The sequence below is a fragment of the Melospiza melodia genome, assembly GCF_035770615.1.
Source record: "Melospiza melodia melodia isolate bMelMel2 chromosome 7 unlocalized genomic scaffold, bMelMel2.pri SUPER_7_unloc_1, whole genome shotgun sequence".
In the NCBI taxonomy this organism is placed as follows: Eukaryota; Metazoa; Chordata; class Aves; order Passeriformes; family Passerellidae; genus Melospiza; species Melospiza melodia.
The window spans coordinates 3,610,001-3,636,805 of record NW_026948497.1 but is presented as its reverse complement, the minus strand read 5'-3'; the positions used below and the strand labels follow the sequence as shown (position 1 = coordinate 3,636,805).

Here is a 26,805-nt window from a genome sequence, read left to right as displayed (position 1 = left end):
GATCACCTGGTGTCCACAATCACGGAAACCCTTCAGGCCAACGGCTTCGAGATCGCAAGCGCAAAGATCAAGAGAGGACCCCGCATGACCTTCCTGGGAGTAGGGATCACAAGCTCCTACGTTGACACCCCCCCAAGGTGAAGGTCAGTCGAGACATCAAGACGCTCCACGATGTGCAACGCCTGGTGGGATCGCTGCAGCGGCTTCGCAACATCGTCCTGATTCCTCCTCAGGTCAGGGACCCTCTATATGACCTCCTGAAAGGAAAGCACCCCTGGGAACCCAAGGAGCTGACGCCGCAAGCCACGAGCTCCCTCGACTTCATCGAAAGCCAGATGTCCACAGGCACGCTTGCCAGGTGGAACGCAGCCGTGCCCCTGGACCTATACGTCCACTTTACACCGAAAGGGGGGAGTGGGATCACTGGCCCAAGGACCTTCCAAAAAGTCCCGACCAATCCAATGGGTGGTCCTCAGAAGACCTGCTCGTGCATTTTCCCCGGGAATCGAATGCATCACTAACCTCATCATGAAAGGCAGGAAACTCGCCTTGAACACCTAGGAACCGAGCCGACAATCATCCACCTTCCTTTCCGCAAGCAAGTGACCACAGAGTCAACCACAATATCAGAGTACCTAGCCCTTGCTCTCACCGGCTTCGGAGAAGAAATCTCCTATTCTGCCAGACCACCCTGGACTCAGCTGCTGACTGCAGTCGACATGGACATGCCGCCAAAGGTCAAGGACCGACCGCAGCCAGGACCAACGGTCTTCACAGATGCTTCGTCCACGACTTCAACTGCAACAGCAGTGTGGCAGGCAGGAGAGCAATGGCATTGCGTCAAAGCGTGTGACCCCACACTGTCAGTGCAACAACTGGAGGCAGCAGCAGTGGTCTTGGCATGCGGACTCTTCCAAGATGAACACCTCAACATTGTAACAGACTCTATATTCGTGGCAAGGCTCTGCCTAGCCATGGCAGGACCAGGTGTGTCAACATCAGCAGCAGCCCTAATGCTGGAAGAAGCACTCTCCTCATGACAGGGCACCATGTCAGTCATTCACATCAACAGCCATGACCCAGTCAAAGGCTACTTCCAGATTGGCAACGACAAAGTGGACGCCGCAGAAAAAGGTGTGTGGACGTTGCAGGAAGCTTGTCAACTGCACGAGTCACTCCACATCGGAGCCAAAGCACTGGCAAAGAGATGCAAAATCTCAACAGCGGATGCAAAACATGTGGTAGCCACTTGCCCTCATTGCCAGAAGTCACCCCTATCGACCTGTGGGGTCAACCCAAGAGGTCTCAAGCCTTCAGTCGGACTTCACCTTGTGTCAACTCCTGAAGCCCCGAGCATGGCTTGCAGTGACAGTGGACACTTATAGCGGAACGATCATATCCACACAGCACCACAAAACTAACTCCAAGGCCACAATTCAGCACTGGCTGACAGCCATGGCTTGGCTTGGTATCCCCAAGCAGATCAAAACTGACACCGGTCCCAATTTCACCTCCAAACCAGTGCAAGAATTCACCTCAAAATGGGGCATCACATTAGTGCAAGGTATCCCGTATAACAGTACCAGGCCTGCCATAGTTGAGAGAGCAAATCAGACCCTGAAAACCAAGCTAGAAGTGTTGGTGAAAGCAGAGGGCTTTGCCAATTCCATTCCCCCAGGAGATCAGGCACGTATACTGGCAACCGCCTTGCTAGCAATTAATCAATTCCCTATGGGAGATGAAACAAACAGTCCCGTTCAAAAGCACTGGGCCGACTGAACGCTAGAGGAGGGCCCACAGGTTGTAATTAGAAATGAGTTAGGCGAATGGGAACGGGGCTGGAGGCTGATGCTCACGGGGCGAGGGTACGCAGCTGTCAAAAAGGACGGCAAAATCAGGTGGTGTCCACTTAAGTCAATCAAACCGGACATTCACAACGAGCAGAATGAGACTGATGAGAATTGCGAGTTTCTGTTTACTGGACATGCTTGTGGGATGTCCTCGTGACACGTACATCCCGGTTCCAGAGGAAAGTGACAGACCACCAAGCCGCCAGGCAGCGCCCGAGAGACCTGCACGAGTGAGACCCAAGCATCAATGGTGTTTCTGTGTGATTTTGCTGTTGGGGCTTGTCGCCAGAGGGCAAGCCAGCCCAGACCACTACCCCCATCGGCCCTTCAGGTGGGTCATGCAACACCTTAGTAGCGACAAGGTGCTCAAAGAAATCACCACACTGAACACCCCATCCTTCATGCTCCACATTACCGACCTGTTTCCAGGACAACCAAAGGTAGACCCCAATTCCCCACATGCCACACACATGTACCTATCCTACTGGTGCCCAGCTTCAAACCCAGGAAAAAGCTAAGCAACCACCCAGGGTGGGGACATTGTGGGCACCGAGGCTGCGAAACCATTGTTACAGATGCCAGACTGTCAGGGCCTGGGTGGGATCCACAAGAGCCCGAAAAATTCTTACAGTTCACCTGGGCACCCACCGGCTGAAAAACACCTGTCTTCCTCCAGGGAAGTTTTTATCGAAACTGCCATAAAATCCCAAAATTTCGGAAATGCACTGGCTACAACATGACGGTTTTGCAGCCAGATCACCCTAGTTGAGCCATAGGCAAAATGTGGACAGTAGTCCTTCAAGGGTTGAAAGAGAGGGCGAATGTGTGAATTATCAGGCTCCAACCATCGGCATCCCGAGCAGTCAGACCCAACAAAGTGATTAAAAGCGCACCGAAAGGGAGAAACGCGACCCACCCCAAAGCCTTGCCCACAAAGGTCAGCAATATCCCGACCGGCCATGCGGAAGCCATTCAGATAGGCCGCTCAGCCGGGTCGGACTCAGACCCAATCCTTCGTATGTTAGAAGCTACCTACCTATCCCTGAATGAATCCAACCCTAACCTAACTGACTCCTGCTGGCTTTGTTACGATGTCAAACCCCCCTTTTACGAAGGAGTCGCTTTAAACACTCCCTTAGGTTACTCCACAGCCGGTGCCCCTCACCAGTGCAGATGGGATATCCCCTGCAAAAGAAACACCCTGAGTCAAGTCACAGGCTGAGGCAGATGCTTTGGCAATGCCACCCTAGCTAGGCGGAAAGGCAACGTCTGCACCAAATTTATCAAGCCCGACAGGAAAAACAATAAGTGGGTAGTCCCATCCGCATCTGGGATGTGGGTTTGCCAGCGATCTGGAGTGAGTCCCTGTGTGGTCCTTGCCAAATTCAATGACTCTAACGACTTTTGTGTCCAAGTTCTGATTTTTCCTAGGGTCCTGTACCACTCAGATGAAAAAGTGTACCACCTTTTTGAGGAACCTAGCCGGCTCCACAAAAGAGAAGTAATAACAGGTATAACTATCACAATGCTGCTCGGCCTAGGAGCAGCCGGAACGGCCACGGGTGTCTCAGCCCTAGCAACCCAACACCAAGGACTGTGCCAGCTGCAAATGACCATCAATGAGGACCTGCAAAGGATCGAGAAATCCATTTCCTTTCTAGAGAAGTCAGTCTCCTCACTCTCAGAAGTAGTCTTGCAGAACAGGTGAGGACTGGACCTCCTGTTCATGCAGCAAGGGGGCCTGTGTGCCGCCTTGAAAGAGGAGTGCTGCTTCTACGCAGACAACACAGGAGTTGTAAGAGACTCCATGGCAGAACTCCAAAACAGACTAGCTCAGAGACAGAAAGACAGAGAAGCCCAACAGGGCTGGTTCGAGTCCTGGTTCAATCGATCACCATGGCTAACCACACTAATTTCTACCCTAATAGGTCCATTGGCAATGCTACTTTTAGCTGTTACCTTCGGACCATGCCTGCTGAACAAGCTGGTCTCATTCGTTCAGACCCGCCTAGAACGGGCCAACATCCTTTTCATAGGCCGGCAACAAATGCTGTGAATTCAACCAGGGAACACTGCCAGTCACAAGATTTTCTAAACTTGCCTGGCAAAAACTTACTCAGGTTTACCAAACCCCTTTCCTTGTCAAACTACATCCTTATACCTCATTTCAGTGCCTATGTATATGACTACCTCATTCATTTGTGAAAAAGGGGGGGGGGGGAGATGTGGTAGATAGGGACAGGCGATCGGAAGATCACGCGATGTGACGGAAAGTCGCAGGACTCCTTTTCCCCTAATCCCTTAAGATAAGCGATTGCTCTAGGAATGTAACTAGGAATGTAGCCCCCCTAACGATAGTAGTGCTAGTAACTTTCCACTCCTGGTAACTTTCCACTCCTTACGAACCATAGATATTAATGCAGACCCCCTCTGATGTAGAGAGACCCCTACGACTATAAAACCCCACGAGATGAGATAATAAAGGCCTTTGACTGTCCACCACATTGGTAGCTGTGTGCTTCTCTGGCCCGAGTGACCCTGGAGAGTCGGGTCGCCGTGCTGTTCCTCAAAACCAGGTCACCTTGCCTTATATCAGAAGGCAACATGCAGCTGCTCTCCATTCGTCTCTTCCAAGACGTGATTGCCTTTGTAGAGAAAAGCCCCTGAAGAAGCCTGGGAGTCAGAGCCTGCTCCCACTCTTCTTCCACTGCCACGACGAGAACCAGTGTGTGGCACAGGTGAGGCCTCCTGGGTGTCCCCATGGAAGGGGGCTCAGCTGTCTCCCCACCCCCTGGCACCTGATGGGCTCCAGCCTCCTCCCAGCCCTGGCACAGAGATGTGGGTCCTGTGGCCCGGGCTGCGGTGCCATCTCTGGCTCTCTGCTGCTCTGCAGGCCTCTTGGGAAACGCTGCTTTCTGCAGTGAGGTTCCTGAAGAGGAAGGATCTCAAGCAGCCGCTGCAGACGGATCAAATGTAGAGATTTGCCAAGTGCTTGGTAAGGACAGCCTGGAATGCCCAGCCCAATCCCTGGAGCAGCCGCCTGCCCACGGCGCCCAGTCTGTGGGGCTGGCAGATGTGGCCCCTGCCCAGTGCCGCACGCAGGGGCACCAGCCTGCGCCCCACACGCCGCTCCCTTCCCTGGGCTGTGTGGGCTCTTCTCCAGGCTCCTTTGGCGCCAAGGCCGGTGCCAATGGAGCCCTGAGCCAGCCGGGCTCTGCTGCCGGGCGGCACCGCGGCTCACCGGGCCCTGTGCCCCGTGCCGAGCCTGGCGCTTGCAGCTGCTGGCCAGGTCTCAGGGCTCTGTGGGCAGGGGGAGCAGCGCCGGCCGTGGGGAGTGCCCGGCCAAGGGGCAGGGCCCGCATCAACCCTTTCCCACCATGCCCTGCCGCTCTCTGCAGCTGGCAGAGGACAGGAGCCGAGCGGCCGAGCACCTGGCCGGGCCCTGCCGTACCTGCGGAGCGCACAGGAGCCCCTGCGAGAGGCGGCCGTCAGGTTCATGGGTGAGCACCAAGCCCGGCTCCCTCCCCAGCCCGCCCCATTGCCACAGCTCAGCCCCGGCCTCACCTGCTGTGCCGGCAGCAGGATCAGGGCACGGGCATGTGCAGCCCCCACTGGCTTGGGCATTGCTGCTGCCGCCCTCTGGCAGCCATGCCCTGGGGCGGCAGCATGCGCCAGGGGCCCGGGCTGAGCCCTGCCGGGCCAGCAGGGCGTGTGACCTCAGGACTGGCAGCGCCCATGGGCGGCAGCTGTGGCTCTGAAGGCAGGACACGCTCTGTGTTCCCCAGGGATGGCCGGGCGCTACCTAACAGGGCAGCAGCCGCAGTTCCGCATCATCTGCAGCGGTGAGTGAGGCCCGCGGGCTCTCGGCGGGGGCTGCCGCTGGCAGCTGCGTTCCCTGGCAAGCCCGCCGACGGCTCCGCTCCCTGCGCGCCCCAGGGGCAGCGAGGCCACAGCACAGACACCTTGCAGGGGCCTGGGGGGCATTCCTGGCCAGCAGTTGCCAGCTTGTCCTTCTTGGCTCCTGCTTCCTCCAGGCCGTGCCAGGAGCTGCGTGGCACAGACCAGGCTGGAGGCTCTGCCCAGCTCCCCACAGATCCAGCCTCTGACTGTGCCTCTGTTTCTCTCTCTGCAGCCCTTCAGGACATGACGGATGACAGCAGCCCTGCCATCTCATGCCTGGCGCTTCAAGCTCTGCATATCCTTTTAGCTGTACAGAGCGTTCCCTCCTCCCGGCTCCAGAGGATGCGAGACCAACTCCGCCATCTCTGGAAGTCGTGGCCTTTCCTGTGTGTCCGTGCTGAGTGTCCTGCCGCGGCGCTGTGGAGAACTGATCCGGGAGGCTGCGTCTGCTGTGGCCACCTGAGCCTGCGGGGAACACCTCTCCTGTGCCAGCACTTCCTTTCCCTTCACCCACTCGAGGAAAATTAAATTGCTGTGTTGGATACCCGGGTGTCCAGGAGCTTTCTCTTGGTGCACAGTGTCTTCAGGCCAATGGAGAAGAGGGGAAAGGTTGCTTGGTCTGCGCAATTTGCCCAAGCGTGCGGTGTGGAAGGGAAAGTGACCAAACGCCCCTTGGCCTTTGGTGGTTCCTGCAGGAATGTTTTTGATGCTGCATCGAGTGTTCTGGAGCTGGGGGAACAAGAGTGTTCCGTGTCCATGGAAGAGCAGAAATTGGCAGGATGTGTCTGCTTCCAGCGCTTGTCTTGGCTCTTCCTTCACAGTACTGGCAGCATCTTCAGAGACACAGCACACATTCTCTCATGCCAGGGTCATCCGAATCTTCTTAACTTGCCCAGGCTCCTGCCAGGTTCACCAGGGAAACTGGCTGCTCGTGCCAGTCCATCCCCTTGCCCAGAAGGCACCCGCTTATGTTTGGACATGAGCTGCTGGCCACAGGCAGACGGGCAGCACCCGCAGCATTGGCCATCAGACGCTGGGCTGATGTTTTCATCCAGAGAGCAAGAAAAACAGCCAGAAGCACACAAGGCAACATGACAGTATCTCTGTAAGAATGGCATTGCCCTGTGAAAGTCAACAATGGATGGTGATTTTGTGCTGCAGATAATCACTTCCGAGCAAAAATCATTCCAGGAAGGGACAACAGCCTCTGCCTTCTGATGGATAGCAAGGGTCTTGGTTTGGAAAGACAGGAGTCTGCTAAGGAAGGCAGGAGCCTCCCCTGAAATGGAGAATGTAAACCCTCCCCACCCCTCCTGATTGCTATAAATTTTAAATTAAGAGGCTCTCAGGCAAAAATATGGGAGCAAGAAATAACAGTTCTTTACTAGGGAAAAGAAAAAAAAAAGAATAAAAGAAACAATGCAGTATACTAGAACAACACCGACAGAGTCAGAACCCAACCTGACACCCTGTGGGGTGTTGGTAGCAGTCCAATTGGAAATGTGGCTGCAGTGCTCCTGGAGGGTCAGGTGTGGTTCTGTTGGAGCAAGGGTGTCCTGTAGAGAAGCATGTGTTTTTCCTCTGAAGATCCCATGGAAGAAGAGACAGCTGCTGTTCCTCTGGGGAATCCCATGGAGAAAGCCCTGCTAGTGTCTCAAAAACTTCTGGATTATACCTGGGTAGCAATGCTTGGCTCCTCCCTCTGGGCGGAGCATCTCACAATGGGATTTAGAGTTCTTATCAGTCATGCAGTGACATTCAATCGTCTGTTATCAGCAGATGTCCCCTCCAGAGGGAGGTGTGAATGTGGTCTCTCAAAGAGAGATAAGGCAAACTGCCCACTTGCCCACTTGACAAAAGATAATCTGCCATACAGATGGTAATTGTAAACATCTTGCATTGCAATCTTCAACACTCGGATATTTTTTAAAGAAAGGAACGAGGTATTCACACCAGAAAGCAGCCACAGGACAGATAAATCTTTCAGGAAAAGAATTTATTGCTCTATTATCAGAAGAAACTAAGTTTTTCCCACCTTGCTCAGCCCTGAAGACTCCATTAGCATTCAAAGGAAGAAGTTGACACTGACCAGACAGAATCCTTTGTTTTAATAGAATTTAGGCATCATGCATGAGTTGTATGAATATGCAATAGGCTATTTCTTTTAAAGGTTAATCTCTTTACATGTGTGTCCTTGTTTGGACTTATTTTCCCCGGAAAAAGGTACCCAGAGCTTCGGTAACACTTTGCTCTTATTGCCTTGTATTGTCCTACATCTCAGTTATTCAAATTTTTATTACTCTAATTATATTACTATTTTTATAACAATTTTATTATTATTAAACTTCTAAAATTCTAAAACCAAGTGATTCGCGTTTTTCACAAGTACAACCTCCAGTGCAGGCGAGCAACTGGACTACAGCCAACAGAAACAATAAAGACTTGAAATTGATCCTTGCGAGAGTCTGTCCTAATTTTCCCTCATCTGCCTCACGATCTGCATTTGCGGACCACTGAATAGAAGACCCCCCTCTCTGAAAACCTCTGGCTTTGTAGGAGAAAGTTACACATGCAAAGGTGCCGAGACCTGAGAGCGTTGCTAAGCCATTGTTCTCACAGGTGCTGTTTGCTGTGTGCTACACTGAGCCCAATGAGAAGAAGAAGGGGGCACCATGCCCTTTGTGCAACAACAGCCTTGGAAGCTGTCCCACCTCTTGGCCTGGCTGGACTTCTCCTGAGTTTCAGGTGGTCCCCCCACAGAAGACCCTCACCTGTTTTACAACCACCGTGACAGACAGACTGAGATGTAAGGAGCCTCTCCATCAAGGACTGAGACATGGAACCCCCATGTGAAAAGGCCCCTCTGCTCCTTCCAAGGACTGGGACTGAAACCCCCAGCCCGGGGCAGGTGTGTGGGGGAGGCAAGCTGACCAAAGCGAGATGTTTGCCTGCAGGTTGTGACCGCTGGACCAAGAAGACAATGGCTCTCGTTTACTGAGAGCATGGACTACCTGTTACATCTATTCCTTATTGTATCTGTTTCCCCATCCTCGCAATTTCCAATAGAGTTATCATAATAAAAACCTCTGAGTTAGCGAGAGACTTCGAGATCTCCCCGACGTAACAGGCGGATCCTCGACTGGACTGGACCAAAGGACTTTGTCTCTACGTTTGGCAGCCCTATTCCCTCTCTTCCTCTGTCTTTTTCTCTCCCTTAATCCCTCTATCGCATTTTGCTGTGGTCATTCAATAAAGGTGCATTTGTTTTGATTATCATTGCAAACCCCCTTGTACCATGTCAGTTCTTTTTGCACCCTGAGATCAAATCCATGAACCATCACGAAACTCGTCCATGAGGACAGATAGTGACACCCCCCGAGGACCCCTCCCCAAATTCCCCCCCAAAGCCCCCCCAGCAACCCCAGACCCTGCTAAAACATCCTCAAGTTCCCCCCAACCCCTCCCCAAATCCCCCCCAAGCATCCTCAAGACCCCTCCCCAAATTCCCCTCATGACCCCTCCAAGACCCCTCACCTATCCCTGCGCCTCCTCAGCAGCTCCCGGAGCCCCCCGTCCTCTCCCAGCGCCTCCCCCGCTCTCTCCAGCGCCTCCCGCAGGACCCGCCCAAGCCCGGGGCGGCTGCCGGGGGTCCCTGAGGGGGTCCCTGAGGAGGTCCCGTGGGGGGAAGAATAGGGGGCGCCCGCTCCATGCCCGGCCCGTGGTCAGGGGGCGCTGCTTTGGGCTCGGCTCCAATTGGTTGGAGACGCGTGGGGAGGTCGGGAGTTGCTGATGGGAGACGCCCGGTGAGTGGTTGGTTTGATAGAGGACGCGGTGATTGACAGGAGACGGGCGAGGGAGGCGGGTTTTGCCGAGGGGAGGCGCGCCGTGATTGGTTGGTTCAGCTCGAGAGAGGCGGGAGTAGCTGAGGGGATACCTGCGGTGATTGGCTGATTGGGCGCGCGAGAGGCGGGCAGTGGGGAGGCATGCGGTGATTGGTTGAATCCGCGCACGGGAAGGCCGGTGTTCCTGAGGGAATAGCTGCGGTGATTGGTTGGTTTGGGGTGGGGTGCGCCATGATTCGTTAGTTTGAGAGATGAAGCGTGGTGATTGGATGGTTTGGGGTGGGGCGTGCTGCTATTGGCTGGGAAAAGTCTGGGATTTTTAAAGGACTTTCCCGGTTTTTTGGGGAAAAACACTCAGATTTTTAAGGAAAAATTCCCGGATTTTTGCAGGAGAAACATTCCCGGGTTTTTTGACCCCACATGACCCCAAAAAACCTAAATAACCGCAAAACACTGAAAATAAACACCAAAGAACACCCAAAAAACTCCAAATACCTGAAAATAACCCAAATAAACCCAAACAAATCCAAATAACCCAAAAAAAAACAAACAAAAAACCCAAAATTAAACTCAAAGACCCCCAAATGATTTCAAGTACACCGAAAAAAATCCCACATACACCAACATAACTCCCAAGAACCCCAAATAATTCCAAATAAGCCCAAATAAACACAAACAAACCAAAATACTTCCAAATAAACACAAAGAATTCCAAATAACCCCAAATAAACAGAAATAAACCAAGTAAAACCCAAGAAAACCCCAAAGAGTCCATAACTAACCCCAAACAAACCCTAAATGAACCCAAATAAACCTCAAGAAACCCCTGTTCCTCCGGTCCCCACCCCAAAAAAGATCCCAACCAATCACATCGCGAGGCACTGATGACGATCCAGTTGCTGGGCGCAAACTCAGAGCACTGGCCCCACCCAGCGATTTACAGCCAATCAACGCCCGGCCCGACTCTGACTCATCACTTGCCGGGCACAGACCAAGGCCTCTCGCTGCAGTAATTACGCAGAGTCCGTGCAGTGTAATTTCCAGCGAATCAGAGCGTGTCTCGCTGATGACTCTTCTGTTGCCAGGAGCGGAATTTGGGGAGCGGGGGGAAGGTGACCCTGGGGATGGGCTGGGGACCCCAAATTAATCCAAAATGGGGTCAGGACCCCAAAACGGAGCAGGAGGGGCCTGGAGCACCCAAAACCAAACACGGGGAAGGGGCTGGGGAACGATTGGAAATAAGAGAGCGGGAAAAAGAGAGTCGGGACCCCAAAATAGAGCTGGGAGGGGAATGGGACCCCCAAATTTACCTCGGAGGGGGATGGGAGGCCCAAACCCGAAGACAGGCCAAAGGCAGAGCCGTGGAGTTTTTACAGGATATCCCAAAGGTGGAATTGGGGTTGGGGTCACGGGAGTTCTTAGCAATACAAGAAGGGTGAGATCAAATTCCTGCCTCTTAGCAACAGCAGCACTCCACACAGAACCTGTCCCCAAAACCTAAATTCCCTCTAAAACAACTGAGAAATTATGCAACGTCAGATATATTCGATCAATTTCCTTCATTTAATCCAGTTTTGGGTGTTTTTAAAGGATGAAGGTGAAGCAGAGGAAAATTAAGGCCAAACCAAAAGGAGAAGCAGCCAGGTGTGTCCTCAACATGGATCACAGGGAATGTGAGTGACCAGGGCTGTGCCCAAAGTGCCTCCTCCAGTGGGGGATGGAGCTGGAGCAGCGCACGAAGCTCTGCCCACACTCGGGGCACTCGCAGGGCTTCCCTTAGTGGTGCCTCCGCTGGTGTCGGGTCAAGTTAGAGCTCCAGGAGAAGCTCTTCCCACACTGGGGACACTCGTAGGGCCTCTCCCCAGTGTGGATGCGCCGGTGGGTGATGAGGGTGGAGTTGCGCTTGAATCCCTTCCCGCAGTCGGGGCATTGGAAGGGCCTCTCCTCTCTGTGAATCCGATAGTGCTGGAGGAGATGGGAGCTGGTCTTGAACCTCTTCCCACACTTGGAACACTCATAGGGCCTCTCCCCAGTGTGGGTCCTCCGGTGGCTGATCAGGCTGGAGCTCTCTCTGAAGCACATCCCACACTCAGAACACTTGTACGGCCTCTCCCCAGTGTGGATCCTCTGGTGCGTGATCAGATTGCCGCTCACACTGAAGCTCTTCCCACACTCCCCACACTCATAGGGCCGTTCCCCAGTGTGGATCCTCTGGTGCATGATCAGGTTGCAGTTCCACCTGAAGCTCTTCCCACACTCCACGCACGTGTGGGGCTTCTCCCCATCATGGAGCTGCTCATGGAGCACCAGCTCCGAGCTCTGGCTCCATCTCCGGCCACCTTCCCGGCCCAGGCTGGCTCTTTCCCTCTCAGATCCCCGCCAGCTGCGTTTGCAGCCCCTCCTCGTGTGGCATCTCCGGGGCTTTTCCTCCCCGCTGGCTTCCTGCGCTGTGGAGCCACTCAAAACGGCCTCTGCCACCAGGTTCTGCCGCGGGCATTTGTCCTCCCTGCTCTCCATGCTCAGCTCCTGCTCTGGGGGAGGAAGGACAAGGACAGGATGGGATTTGCCTCCATGCCACAGGCAAGGGCAAGGAGATCCCCCCAGGGCTGAGCTGCCGCTGGGGCCATGCTGGGCTGGGAGATGGAGCAGCACAGAGGGGAAAGGGGCACTCATCGCCAGCTCGGGGCTGTGCACAAATCACAAACAGGACTGGACTGCTGGGAATGCCTCCTGAGCTGTGTGATTTTCCAACATCTGTCTCATTACTTGGTTATGACAATGGCAAAATGTCAGCAGCTCATATCACAAGTAGTAGAAAAAGAACTTCACGTTAAAATTTACTTTAAAAAGTTTTTGACCAATCATGCAAAGCAAAAGCATATTGACATTAGTTCTATCCAAGCACTATAAGCACATTGACAGTTAAAACAATGCTTGCATATTTCAAATACAATACCTGCCTGTAAGCCTTAAAACACAATGCACAGAGCTCCATTATTAATCTTGGAACTTCCCAATATCTTGCTAGATACACTTTTCAGCAGGTTAGGGAGTTATTCTAGATAAGCATTAATGCACACAGACCATTGTTCTATTTCTCTTTAATTTCAACTTCTTATATAATTATTCTGCTGACCAATCTATTGGCTGCTGCAAAGCTCAAATCAGTTCTAATGTCTCTGAGGCTTGTCTTTTGCAGCTTTCCCAAAACCCTCTGATTTTAAGAATCCAGAGACACTAACTTCCTCCTCACCTTCCTCAGTGTCCCAGGCATCTTCCTCGCAGCCTCCAAGAAGTTGGCAAAGGGAAATCCTGGTTTGGGGATTAAAAGGGATGAGAATGTTGAGTTCCCTCTGCCCGAGTCCATCTCTACAAGCCACTGGCCATCTCGGCTCCAGAAACACCTCCCAAACACCCAGACTCAGCCCTGAAAAAGCCTCCCAAAAGTTCCCCGTCCCTGGTCCCTCCCCTCTGCTTTTCAGAGGTTCCCCCTTGTCCCAGCTGCTCGGGGGTCACGCTTGGATTCGGGGCCCCCCTTGTGCCTTGTGTCTGCCCTGCCCAGGCTGCTGGCAGTCCCAGCAATCCCAAAAGCTCCCCCTGCTTCACTCTCCCAATTTCAGGATGCCGGGGTTGTTTAGGCTCCCGAGCTCCCTTCTCCCCTCATTCTCTGCTCTGGCCTGCAGCAGCTCCAAGGAGTCCCCCCTGCCCCTCTCCAGGCTCTTGAGGCTCCCGCCAATGGCGCCGCTCCCCCCTCTCTGGGCTCCCCACTTTGGGCTCCTGGGGGACACAGGGCTCTGCTCCTCCAGGCTGCCTCTGCCGGCAGCCGCCACTGCCACCCCCCGATGTCCCCCCAAGGGGCCTTTTCCACTCAGCCTTGGACTTCTTCATTCTCCAAACACCCCCCCAAAAACTCCAACCCAGGGACCCCCCGGGATATTCGAGTCGAGCTCCCCCTCCCCGCTCATGGGTGCGATGGGGGGACGATGATCCCACAGGTGGGGGCTGCGAATTCAGGCAGGGATGGACAGCGTGGCTCCCTCAGCTCAGCCTCCATCTGCCTTTGTCCCTCCTCTTCCTCCCGCTCCTCCCCTTCCTGACCCCCTCCTCCTCTGTCTTATCTCCACCTCCTTCGCCTCAACCATCCTTGCTCTTCCATACCTTCTCCTCTTCCACCTCCCTAACCCCACCTCCTCCTTCCATTGCTGCTCTCTCTACACCTCCACCGCTTCTCTTCCATCCCTTCTCCCCCTGCTCCTCCCCTCTAACCCCACCTCCTCCTCCCCCTTCATCCCTGCCCTTCCCTCCCTCCTCCTCCTCCCCCAGCAGCAGCCACACCCTCGGTGCCCCGTTCCGGCAGCCCTCGCAGCCCGCGGCAGGAGCGGGAATGGAGCCGGGACAGGTCGGGATGGGCAGCGCGGGGCTCTCGGCTGCTCCAGCCGCTGCGGGCGGGGGGAACCCGGCCCGGGCCAAAACAGAGGCAAACTGGGGAACATCACAAAGCTAAGGAGGCAGTAGATAATGGAGATAAAAGAGTTATGTTAATAATAACTCCAAAAGAGGAAAAGCTGCAAATTCCAAAGTTTAGGGAAGCCGAGACAAAAGAATTAAACAAGATAGGAAGTGAAAAAGATAAATCAGGGAAATGGAAACTTCTTGATGGAAGACAATTTCATAATAAAATGTGCTTACTAGGAAAATATTAGAAGACTTGCATCAGAAAACCCACTGGGGTACTCAAGATTTGTGTGATCATTTTTTAAGGGAGCATGGGTGCACTGGGATTTTTGGAGTAGCAAAGCCAGTACCTGAGAGATGTTTAATTTGCAAAAGGAGAAATAAAAAGGTGAAGAGAAAAACAACATTTGGAGGTCATGAGTTAGCTGGTTGACCATTTCAAAGTATCCATGCAGAAGTTTAGATTTGTGAGGCTCTTGGTTTATTTGTAAAAAAAAACCGCTTAATCTAGAAAAAAGAAAATATGCCACATGTTAGACAGGAGATTTTAAGAGGATGAAAATCTTTGAAGTATCAGAAAGCCCCGAGAAAAAAACAAGAAAAGAAAAAGGGGAAATGAAAGGGAGAGGAGCAGGAGGAAAAATCAGAAAGAGAGTGGCATCCTCTGCAGGTCTTGCCCCCTCCGTTCGCGGCCCAGGCGCCTGTCCCGGGTCCCGGCTCGCTGCCCGCCTCAGCTCCGCCTGCCCCGGTTTCCATCCCAGGTGCGGCCTTACTGCCCAGGGCAGCTCCACCTGCCCCGGCGCTGTCGCTCAATTTGTGTGCCCTGCTCCCACTGCCTGGCCCGCGGCCGCTCTGCCAGCCATGCTGGGGAAGATGGGGGTTGCTCTGTCCTGCCGCCTGCTCTGAGGTCACCGCGCCCACCGCACCCAGGGGGGGTCCCAGCCATCCCATCCCCGGCTGCCCTGCCCCTGCCACCTGCGCTGGGCACCGCCGCTGCTGCCGGGCTCTCCCACCTGCCTTTGCTCTGCTGGCAGCTGCCGGATCAGCCGCCATCAGCCATGCGGGGGCTACCCACGCTCCACCTCGGGCTCCACGGGAAGATCCCCCTCTGCCAATTCCGGCAGCAGACCCTGCCCACACTCCCACCGAGCCTCAGCGGGATATCCTCCCCTGACCCCGTCCTGCTCTGAGTTACGGCCCCTTGGTAACCACAGCTCCGGCTGTTCAGGGAAACTCTCTCTCTCTACAGGAAGCAACATATCGAAACACTAGGAGCTCAGCTAACAGGCAGCGCTCTCCAAATTCTTTCCCAAAACACGGGAGATAGGCTAGAGAAGGTAAAAAAGTGAAAGAGTTAGCTGAAGGGATTGCTCTATTTCCGTTTAGAGAGGTTCCCATGGGAGGGATGCGCTACTCCGCCCCGCGGGAGTAACCAGCGCCCCTGCCGGCCGTGCCCGGAACTGCACCCAAGGGCAAAGCGCCGCAGCCCAAAGGCCGGGACTGGGTCCGGGCTCTGTTTGCTGTCAGTGCCGCAGCTGTTGGTGTTTGTTTGCTTTATTATACACACTAGTAAACAACTGGTATTCCTATTCCCATATCTTTGCCTGAGAGCCCCTTGAATTCACTATTCTAAAAATTAAGAGGGAGGGGGTTTGCATTCGCCATTCCAAGAGAGGCTTTTTCTGCCTTCCCGAGCAGACACCTCTCTTGTAAAGCAAGACAAGCACCCACAGGCACTGAGGGGGGCTGCAGGAGGGGCACAAGAAGGCCCTGCAGCACTTGGGCACAAAGGCACAGCAGGTGAATGCAAGAAGGGAGCAGCAAAAGGCCAAGCTGAAGGCAAAGGCCAGGGCACAGTTCCTACAGCCCCTGAGGGACTAACCCCAGGGCCCAAGGGGGCCCCAGCACCCAGGGCACAGCTTGGCCACAAGCACCTGGCAGAGGCATTGCCCTGCTCGGCAGGGGAGAGCCTACCCAAACAGCCCCTGGCAAGGAACCAGGGCTCCAGCTGCAGGGCACAAGGACACTGCAAGCACAGACAGCAGCACCCTCAGGACCAGCAAGTCCACCCCTTGATGGACATGGATTGGCAGGGCTGTCACAGCTCCCATCACACCAGGGACCCTCCACACTGCAGCCCTTGAGAACATTCAGGGTGGGTCTGCATTGAGAGGAGGCATTTCCTGATGGACACAGGGGCCTCTCAATCCACTCTGAATCTTAGACCGATGGGGGGAAAGAGTAAAGGAATGTTATAATTTTTAAGGGAATGAGTGGGAAAGATGAGCAGGTATGACTTGTTCAACTACTATTAGAAGTTGTGGGGCATAGGTTTGAATAAAATCAATTTCTTTTTCTTCCTCCTGTGATTGTAATTACCTAGGAAGGAATTTGAGAGCTGGATTTTAGTACTGTAAAAGGGGTTGCAGAGGCCAGTTCTGTTCTACATTTGTGTGACAAGACTGAAAAGGTCCATGCTGAAGTGAACCCAGAAGTGCGGGCAGAGCCAGGGAAAGAGGGAAAATTAGATATGGAGCCACTACAAATTACTTTAAAGCAACTAGGACAAGCAATACCTTGTTCCAAGAGAGAGAAGAAAGGGCTCACAGCCTGGTATTGAGTCCCTGTTAAAGGCAGGGCTTTTGGAGCCAGGGATGTCTCCCTACTACACTCCTATCCAGCCAGTCAACAAATTGGATAGATGGACAGCAGGAGGAAACACAGAATTTTCAAGTGTTAAAATGAAGATTAACTGAGGCAGTTTTCCTGGGCCTTCCAAAAAGGAAAAAGAATCTGAATTATAGGTGGATTTTAAACAGGGTCTAGTCAAAGGAATTCTTGTGCTAAAATGTTTAACCCAGTGGCCAGAGAGTGGCCTCGCCTGAAAAGTGATGATAACAGGAGGATCTCCTATAGTTCAAGTCTGGCATCAAGGTAAAGGTTTGACAACCTAAACAGCCTCTAAATGGATGAGCAGGGCTTGGTTATTACAGTATGAAACTTGTTCAATGGCACAGGAGGATTTAGAACTGAGGACAGGGAAAGGGTTAAACCCAGCCTCCTGTCTGAACAGCCTGGAGAGGGGCTGGCAAGGAACCCAGGACTGCACTCAAGGGACAGAGCTCCAGACCCAGGCTGGAACAGATTGATGATGGGACATTCCCTGGCCTGAGGGAGAAAATGTGTTTGTGGATGGCTCTGCAAGGACAGCAGAAGGGAAAAGAGCTACAAGACAGGCTGTTATTAAGGAAGGGCAATCAGACACAGCCCAGGTCACTGCCCCATGCTCAGCTCAACCCACGGAGCTGTGGGTGCCTGTGAGAGCCTGGCACTGAAATGCCCTGAGCAGGAAGGCTTCAACATCTTCTGCTGACACCATGACACCTAACAGGGGGGCAAAAGCAATTCTCACTGCTTCAGCAACCACTAGAGCAGATATCAAGGCACATTCTCCCACAGGAAGCTGGGCTGGCACAGAGACTGCCCTGGCACTTTGCTGCTGCCAACACCCAGCCAGGACATCGGCTCCTGCCTAAGGAGTGCAAAGCAGCACCACTGGAGGCCAAGGGGCCCATGCCAAGTGTCCCTGAGGCCAGAAACAGCCGCCAGCACAGCTCAACACGGGGGGACCCCTCAGCCTGGCCTCAAGGGCTCTGAAGCCCCGGAGATTTGCACTTCCCGCCTGCAGCAGGAGGATGGGAGGCCATCCCTGAGCCTGCCCTCAAGGCAACGCAGCAGCAGCCAGGGCTCCACAGCGGGCCAAGCCCCTGCGCCTGCCCACAGATCCTCGCCTGGAATCCTCTGCAATCCTGGCCACCCTCCTCTGCCATCTCCAGCCACTGGGGCCAAGCCTTGCTGCCACTGCTGCAGCTTCAGCGCTGGCTGGGCCTGCACTGCCACAGCTGCTGGGGAACACCACGGCACAATTCCACTCTGGGGCTCACTGACACCCACACTCTGGGCTGCCTGCCATTGCACTGCTGCAAAACGTACCGAGTTTGGTTCTTTCAAATCTTATTTCTCTGCTCAGAAAGGTTTCTCTACTCAAAGGTTTGCCTTTGGGAAAGGAATTTTAAAGGTTTTATTAACGGGATGTTACACCACTCAATGGAGATGAGTTTAACATCTGAACACACTGGGAACAGCCCAAAAGACACCCACAGAGATAACGACCAGCAACAAAACATCAACATTGCCCAGCAGCAAACAGCAACCAACAGCTACCCCAGACACTGCCCCCGGCAGAGCTAGAGACACCTGGGCTGGAAAAGGCTGAGAAGGAAATCCAGGAGTGTGGAGACCGAATTCACATCAGAGGGGAAGAAATCCGGATCCAACAGGAAACCCAAAACTAAAAACTTACACAACTTGGAAGCAATGAACATTAAAGCAGTGGATTTAGATTGGTTCCGACCACATAAAGTTGAGGGAAAATCGAGTAAAACTCACATGGCATGGAATGATTTTCTCTGCACAGCCAGGCTATTTGTGAAAGAAATTATTTCTGTTGCACATCCAGGTCAGAACCAAGGAATGCCTTGACTGTCTAACACTAAAGAGATTCTTGGAGAGTTTTTGTTTTCCCTGCAGTTTCAGTGATAAGATAACAAAATTATAATAACTTTTTATAATAATTCCCACTTTATATTGTCAGGTGGGTTTTGGACAGAAGTGTGAGAATCAATTTTTGGTCTGGGTTTTTCCAAGTTCTCCTTTATGGTGCATTTGTAGAAGTGAAGAGCTTTAACCGTAATACTTGGAACTCGTAAATAGTTAATACTTTTATTTAAAACACAGCAGATTCTTGGGGGACCACATGTGACTCACCAGATGGCTGCCCTGGAAGAGAAGCTTCATTCCAGGCAGCCTCCAGAGGAGCTTTAGAAATGCAAATGACCACTGCTGGGCAAAGGGTGGACAATGCACCTGGGTCTCTTGCCTGGGGCAGGAATTGGGCTGATTCCCTCTGCCCCTCACCCCAAGCTCTGCCTGCTGGCACTGATGGAATTTGCACAGGTCGAGGCAGAGCCCAGGGGGAGGATATCTGACCCTGCAACAGAAACGGGTGAAGCTGCAAAAGGAAACAGCACATGGAGAATGTTGGGAAAACTTCACTATAAATAAGGGGGGAGGATTCATCCCACTGCCCACTCCAACATGTGCTGTCACTGTCTAAGTTATATAGGTTATATTAGACCACTGGGGATTTTTTTGCTACCATAAATTCAGGGAAATCAGTTGTGATTACAACTATTGACTGATTTAATTAGAGCAAAGCAGTCAATTGATGTAGCCCTGGCTAGAGAGAGCAGCCAAAAATGGGGAAAAGATGAACGGCCAGCAGAACAAATCCTACAACACCATGGACCAGGCCCTGGGAACCCGAACCAATTCATATCAGGAGCCACAGAACCCATCTGTCATTTCAATAGCATCATTAGATTACAAGCTGCCCTCGCAATAATAACCAACCAGACAGCTCAAGCTCCTGACCTTCCTGCTGAACAATCCACTGAAATGAGGAACACAACACTTAACCATGGGATGGGATCAGATCATCTGTTAGCAGAAAAAAGAGGAGTTTGTGGAAAATTAAATGACTCAAACTGCTGTTGGCAAAGAGAGGACAAAGGAAAAGTGGTGAAACAGATAACAAAGGAAGTAAGAAAGCACCTCATGCTCCAGCCCAAACGTGGAAAGGATGGGAATGAGACACGGTTTTGTGGCTCTGTGGCAGACCATGGGTTAAATGAATGCTGTTTCTCCTCTGATGTGCTACAGCAACTCTGATCTTTTTACCATGCTCCACACCTTGAGAGTGCAGCTCATTCAGGAGCTGAGCGAGGGGCCAGGGACTCGTCGATAAGGAAGCAACAGGCGAAACCATCGGCTTCAATAAATGTTCCTAATTAACATGGACTGCTTCTCACAAAAAGTCCCGCTAAATTCCGGAACTTCCAGGAGAACAAAGGCTTTACAGAGCCGTGAATATCGGCTGTTATACAAAAGTGGGGGTGCACATTAACGAGGACATGCAGTTGGCGGACCGGGACGTCTGAACCTTCTAAGTACCTCAGCCAGTGGGCAAAGGGAGAGGGAGACACAGCCGGGAAAATGAGGATAAAAAGGAGGCTGCGAACTACAACAATGGCAGAGACCGCACGGCAAATGCCCCACGGCCTCTCCCTCTGCTCAGCAATAAAGTCACTTTTACAGGACTCCTCTGTCTCCTCTGCGCACAGAAACCTCCGGCCACGGCAATTTCCCCGCACAGCCCCGGGCACGGGGCAGCCCCCCCTGTCCCAGCCACAGCAACCGGGCCGAGCCAGCGCTGCTCCGGCAGCGGCTCCTGCCGAGGCAGCGGCCGCAAGGAGACCGCGGGCAGCCGCTCCCGCAGCGCCCTCACGCCAGCGGCAACACGCGCCGGACACGGCACAACGAACCCGCCCGAGCCCCCTGCCGCCCCCGAGGCCCGCAGCCAGCCCCGAGCCCCCGCACAACCCAGCGCGGCTCCCACCTGCGCTGCGGCCGCCTCCGAGCTCCGCCACCGCCTCACCGCGCTCACACGCTCCGACAATGCCGCCGCTGCCCAGCCAGGGCCGCCCTCAGCCCGCCACCGGGGCCCTGCTCCCCCCCGCTCCCACCAATCAGCGCGCCACAGCCATGACTGACGGCACTATCGCCCAATCCCAGCCAGGGGCGGGCTCTGCACGCGGCACAGCCCCGCCCCGCCCTCTCAGGGTCCCCCGGGCTGCGTGAGGGCAGAGCCGGAGCTGAGGAGCAGCCCTGGAACGGGCCCGGGCCCGAGGGGATTGAGCTGAAAACACAAACAAACTTCTCCGCACCTCCCGCCACGGCTTTCCCGGCACTGCGGCTCCGGTGGCTCCGGCTCAGCGGGAAGCCCTGGAGCCTCACTTCTCCTGTCCTAATCAGGAGCATCAGTGCATCGCTTTGATTTCCCCCAAAAAGGGAAAACCGCCCCAAAGCCCTGTGGATGAGTGGGGGAGGGGCGAGATTTCGGACAGAAAACTCCAAAAACTCAGAGCAGGATAATGAGAAGTAAGTGAAGACCCTTAAATGCAGCTTTCCCCCACGCCTCCCTCCTTCCAGCTGCACCTCCTACCCCGGCAGTGCCGCAGGCAGGAATGGGGCCGGGCTCAGTTCATGCCCCGGGGTTTCTCCCTCTGCTCAGGGACAGGAGTCGTTCCCCTGCTGCACCCTGGGCTCTCTCCCACCGGAGACTTCTCCAGAACTTCTCCAAGCCGAGTCCATCCCACGGGGCACAGCCCCCTCCAAGTGCTGCAGCGTGGGTCACTGTGCCCCGGGGTCAGTCCTGCCAGGACAGGCTGCTCCAGCGGGGCCCTCTGGCCGCGGGGTCACAGCCTCCTCTCTGGCATCGCCGTGCTCCAGCGTGGCTGCTCCGGGGGCTGCAAGGGGATCTCCGCAGCCCGATGGATCTGCAGGGTGATCTCTGCTGCCCCGTGGATCTCTGCATCCGGCACCGCCGTTTTTGGAGGCACCAGGAATAGGCTGAGCTCTGCCTGAAGCTCTTCTCACATTCCCCTCACCCTTCCTAGCACACGGAGGCTTTTACCTCCTCACAGCTCCCCGGGCTGGTTTTGCAGCCTGTTGCCTTCTCACGGCGTGGCGACCTGGTTCTTATTCTGGCACGGTGGCGCAAAGCCCAGGGTCACTCGGTCCATATGCTCGTGACACCAATGTGGTGGACAGCAAATGGCATTTATTGCTGGGTTACACGGGTTTTTATGGCTTGGGCAGTCAGTGTCATTTCCTTCTGCTCACGTCCGGCTGGGTGCGCCCAGGCACGGAGCAAAGGTCTGACCGCCGGGTGGGGGGTGTCCTGACTGACCGTACAGCCCGAATTCTTCAGCACGCTTGTCCCTGACTCTCCACAGTAGCCCCTCCTCGTGTGGGATCTCTGGGGCTTTTCCTCCCCACTGGATTCCTGCGCCGTGGAGCCGTTCCAAATGGCCTCTTCCATGAGATTCTGTGGCAGGGATTTTTTTCTCCCTGGTCTCTGTCTGCAGCACAGTGCCTGGTGGAGGAAGGACAAGGAGAGGAAGAAACAGGGAGAAGGGAAAAGGAAAAGGCAGGAGGAGAGGAAGGAACAAGAGGGAACAAGGGAGGAAGGAGATGGGAAAGGAACATGGATGGATATAGGACAGAATGAGGAGAGGAAGGAGGGCGGACAAGGAAAAGATGGGATTTGCCTCCGTGAAAAATGCCAATCACTTGTTTTTAAAATTTTTAAAGTTTAATAATAATAAAATGGTTATAAAAATAGTAACACAATTAGAGTAATAACAATTTGGACAAATTGAATTTAGACAATATGAGACAATAAAAAGAAAGAGTTACGGATGTCCGGGTATACTTTGTGGCCAGCAGGAGCCCGAAAAAAAACCGCGTTAACAAAGGATTAGCCCTTAAGAACTGTTGCATATTCACACACTTCATACATGATGCATAAATCCCATTCAAATACCGGATTCTGTCTGGTCAGTGTCAACTTCTTCCTTCTAATCCTAACAGTGCCTCCAAGGCGGGAAGAAGTTCGTTTCTTCTGATAAGAACGCAAAAAATTCCCTTTCTGTGAAAGATCTTTCTCTGAAAGGTGTCCTGTGGCTGCTATCTCACTGCAAGCCCTTTCTGTTAAACAAAGCATCTTACGTAGCATAGTTTCTATTTTTATAACCTAAAACTATATTTAACACATTATTTAAGAAAATTAATACAGCATTATTTTCTAACACAACACTTATAATATTCATTTTAATATTTGTGAAAAACCAATCATAAAATACATGCATTTTTCACAATCCCCACTCTTATTCTTTGTAAATAATTTGGCTTGAGCAGTATCTTTTTCTACTTGTATCTTCTGGACTATGCTAGTGAAATAAAACAGGGGATTACACAAGTAAGAAATATAAAAACAGTCGTAACACAAAATGAAAGATCTTAATTTCTTCTAATACATTACGCCACCAGCTAGATTTTAACATTGTTTTCTAATTTTTGGACTGGTACCTGGGTTATTATATGCATATATATTTTTCTTTTTGATTTCTTTTGCTTTTGCTAGAATGACTTTTCTGTGGTCATCAATTTTCAATGATCTGATATATTGAACTTTCCACAAACACCCCCTTCTTTGGCTAATAAATAGTCTAAAGCCAACCTATTCTAATACCCTACAGTTTTCGTTTGGCTTAGCTAGCTTAATATTAACTCTAATGCCTGGGTAGCCTTATTTGCTATCATTTCTATAACTGCTTGGAGTCTTGTAATACAATTCAACAGATAATTTGGAGTCAATACAGAGTTAGATGGCTGTCCTGGTTTTACCTTTTCGTTTATTATTTGTTTTTTTACCAAATCTTGAACCATATCTTCAAGATTAAATTTAAAACAAATCCATCTCTCTCCTTTTGGACATTCAGTTCTAAATCTATTGCCACTTTTTCTTAAGTTTCTTGTAATCTAATAATTTACTCTATTTTGCCTACAGGTTTTTAATTTGGATGGGTTATAACAGTGGCTGTTGACATGGGTGTGTGTAATAAAAGAGAAACTTTGGTTTCTTTCCATGTGATGCTTTCTGTAGCATTTTTGACACAATCTTGCTGATATCCCGAAAGGGAAAAGACAACAAATGAGTGCTGGAAACAGGAATAACAGAGGTCCAGTATGGCTTATACTCCCACCTCCCATGCCTGTGAGGTTGCAACCCACAGCAGGTTTATTTGATCTTCTCGGTGGCAAAATGCAGAGGCCAATCTGGTCTTGCCCTCTATTTTCTTGTCACCTTCTCTTAACTAATTTCTAGGCAAATTGTTTTTGACACTCTTTAACTGTGGTCTCTTACTGTTCCTCAGGTATCTCTCGTTCAACAGGCACTAATAATTCCAATCCACAAAACCAAGTTATTACTTTAACACTCTTTTTGCAACAAGAGCATAAATTTTGTGAATTACAATACTAATTACTCTCACAATTTAAGCATTTACTTATAACCCAGATAGCGTGTCCAGTATTGGAATGAATCAAATAAAGTTTACTAATGGAAATGGCAATTCCCCTTCTCCCCTGTTCAATTCTCAGGCTAAGGTCAGAATACAAAAGCAGTCTTGATCTTTCTATCTGAAGTTTTCCTCCCCCAAGGAGATGTTTTATTCAGGCAGTGCTCGAAACCAGTGATATAAGCATTATCTTATTTCTTAATTCAGTGTTAATCTTTGTACATTTCTTGGATCATTTGGGTTTTCCCAAACTATTGCCACTCAGTCCCCATTGGAAAGTCACTTCGGTATCACCCAGTTTAAATGTGATAGTCCATTCCTCAGGTTTCTTCACAAGTCTGTTGATTCTGCTGGCATGAATTCACCCTCTGCAACAATGATTCTGATTGTTGCTTCAGTAGTACCTGGAAAGGACTTCTTAATAGCATAGTAAAGAAAGAAAGATAATACTGCATTAACTTTTACTATTCGCTTTTTTTCCTAACTTTCTAGGTTAAGCTAAAAGCTTTCTCCACAGCAGCCTCTTCTTCTATGCAGCTGCGCTAATAGCTGCAGAGGCAAATTCTTGTTTCTGTGAGTTACAGTTAGTTAAATAAGAAAAGCTAGACCAATTTTAACACGAGATGTATCACATCTATTCCTTTTTACTTTTTGGGCAGCATTTAATTGTTTTAGCCTTACAAACCTATTCTTCAGGAAAAAAAACCTTCTCTTTAACAGCAAACAAAACACAAACAAAAAAAACCCCAAAAAACCTTCTTACTTAAGAAAAACAAACTGCTTTGTGGGGTTTGGAGAGTCAGCAATCTGCTTTGATTTTATCTTTTAGTGCTAGCCCCTCTCCCCCCCTCTTCACAGCCTTACTGTCAGTGCTGTTCTTTGCCCTTCCCCCGCTGCTGCCCCTTGGCTGCAGGGCCGGAGCAGGGGAGAGCAGCCCCAGGCATGGGGACCCTGGGGGCTGCCTTGGGTCCCCATGCTCTCTCTCTCTCTCTCTCTCTCTCTTCTCTCTCTTTCTCTTTTTCTCTTTCCTTGTCTCTCTCTTCTTCTCTCTCTCTCTTTCCTTCTCTCTCTCGGCTCACTTACTGGGCCGACGCTGCCATCCTGGGCTCGGCACCCCGACAGTCTTGGGAGCCTCCCGGCAGTTCCACCACGGAGCCAGCCCGCTCCTGGCCGCAAACCTGTGTCCTCTGCTGCCAGCACTGCCACGGGTCACCTCCATGGATTGGTCCCTGCCGCAGCCCCCGAGACCCCGCCGATCGTAGGGAGCGCTCAGACACCTCCCAACCTTGACAACCCCAAACTTGGCATCCCCAGGTGCTCCTGACATTATTTTTCTTTCTCTAGGCAACTTATCCTCTTTTCTCTTCAAGCAGGGCTCATTCTTCTAAGGCCTTTCTGGACCTCAGTGTGGCATTGAATAACCTGCTAACAAGCATGTGTTAAGATACTTCTCTGCCTTTCATGCAAAAAACCTTCATTCACACTTCTGCTCTCTTCTAGCACCAAGATGTCATCACATTCTAACATCTCAGAGTTTCTCAACTACCTCTCTACTTCACCTTCTCTCTTTGTTCTCTCTCAATTGTAACCCTTATGGGGTCGATATCTAATCTTCCCCTATTTTTTTCTCCAGCCCAAACTTCTTTGTTGATATTTTTTTTCTTCATCGCCTTGGCCTAATTTCAAAACTCTAGCTGTCATTTTCCCGTTTTCTGATATAACTCTTACTCTTAATTGCACTTGTAAGACTCTTCCCAATAAATTGCTACATGCCCCTGTTATGAACAAAAATTCAGTTGATTTTTTTCTGTGAGAAAAAGGTTACCACTACTGCTGGGCTGCTGCCTGTGTTATGGTAATTATGGGTCGTTGTTGTTAATAGTTGCTTTTGTATCGGTAAAAGCCCTGGCTGGGGCGAGTTAATGGCTCTTCTCTCAGACAGTGAAGGGTGCGGTACCTCCCGAACAGTTAAGAGAAAAGACTTTGGAGGGGAGGGATATGCAAAATAACTCTAAGGACCAGCATGCTGTGTGGGACCCCTACTCCAAACGTGCAGGAAGAACCCCAAAAACAACGAAGGGATCATTATGCCCTAAAGGCTCCCACAAGGACCTGATCCCCAGCTCTTCCCTTAGTGGACAGAGCTGTGCATATCCTCCTCCTCTGAGTTGCCCTGGGAGAGACGACGGGAGACTGCAGCCCTGCCGAGCTGCCCAATCCTGAGCTGATCACTTATAATAAAGGCATTAAAAAGGAGAAGAAGGCTCTTGGCCTCGTTTATTTCACCCCTGGGACCAATAACACATCTCCCATCTAAATTTTAGTTTCTTCCTTCAATTACCACATCTTTAATGACTGGAAATGTAAAGCTTTCTTTTTTTGCCCCTGTTACTTTCACTATATGTTTGCTTACACTATAACTTTTTGGAACATTTAACAGGCAGGTTCTCTCTGCCCCTGTGTCTATTACAAATTCCAATTCTTCTTCTTGGGGACCCACTTTTTAAAGTTATCACAGGCTCCAGATGGTATTTGTCCCCCCCCAAAAAATTAGAGCCTATTGTTATGAACAAAAATATCTTTGTTGTGAGAAAAAGTTACAAAGAGGCAGCCAGATCACTGGCCCTGCCCAAGTTCTGAGTGTTTTGTTATTGTAATCACGGGTCGTTGTCGTTAATGGTTGTTTTTGTATTAGTAAAAGCCCTGGCTGGGGCG

The 26,805-nt window shown here is 51.6% G+C and overlaps 2 pseudogenes; one reads left to right on the top strand and one right to left on the bottom strand.

Annotated features, from left to right (window-relative positions):
- LOC134432716 (uncharacterized) overlaps positions 1–26,805 on the top strand; it is an 899,340-nt pseudogene that overhangs the window by 66,102 nt on the left and 806,433 nt on the right.
- LOC134432721 (zinc finger protein 11-like) overlaps positions 11,137–26,805 on the bottom strand; it is a 229,693-nt pseudogene continuing 214,024 nt past the window's right edge.